The 687-nt window shown below is 38.4% G+C and overlaps 1 long non-coding RNA gene across 1 annotated transcript; it reads right to left on the reverse strand.

The window, feature by feature from the left end:
- LOC110426339 (uncharacterized) lies at nucleotides 1-680 on the reverse strand. The gene is made up of 3 exons (XR_002446132.2): nucleotides 553-680; nucleotides 387-458; nucleotides 1-139 (listed from the first exon to the last, which is right to left on the reverse strand). It is a non-coding gene; the product is annotated as an uncharacterized LOC110426339 (long non-coding RNA).
- Between the last annotated feature and the right edge of the window lie 7 nt (nucleotides 681-687).

Below are 687 nucleotides of genomic sequence, written 5' to 3' on the forward strand. Positions count from 1 at the left end.
GTCAAGCCCTGGTGTAGATCCATTTGAAACTGGAATTGGTCCTTCTAGCTGGTTATCAGCCAAATCTAACCAAAGAAGATTTGATAGATTACCAATGGATGGTGGAATACTTCCAGTGAAGCCATTAGAGTTTAGGGATCTGCAGGCGATATAGGCCAGCATGAAAGAAGTACTCTGATTAAAAGAGGTAAAAGAATAAAAAGTAGAAATAGTGAAGCCAAAACATTATACAACCCATGATCATGGAGCCTAAAACCGAAGTTTTATTGGATACTAATGTGATGCCCTTCACTTAACAGTCATTCATCGCAAATCACCAGAATCCAAATGGAATTGCATGTTTGTTAGTCACTGTGGGGAATAAGCATTAAAGTTCAAATTCTTACAGGTACTTCAGCTGCGGTAGAGATCCTATTGCATCGGGAATTGGACCATTGAAACCACAACCAACTAAGATTCTGCGATATTATATAAAGAAAAGAGGTCTTTTAAGGGAATTGCTGAACAAATTTGTTTCCAGGTGATGCTTTGGCAGGAATTAGATCTACTTACAAGTTTGTTAGATTCTTTAAATTCGCAATCGATGTTGGGAGAGATCCTGTGAGACCTTTGTTGTAGGATAGATCCTTGAAAAGGAGGCCACATCAGAGATGTTATACTAACTATGGTAACGATTGCCTCTAACTA

This window comes from Theobroma umbraticum, unplaced genomic scaffold, assembly GCF_002168275.2.
Source record: "Theobroma umbraticum cultivar Fairchild unplaced genomic scaffold, ASM216827v3 scaffold_55.0, whole genome shotgun sequence".
Taxonomy (NCBI): domain Eukaryota; kingdom Viridiplantae; phylum Streptophyta; class Magnoliopsida; order Malvales; family Malvaceae; genus Theobroma; species Theobroma umbraticum.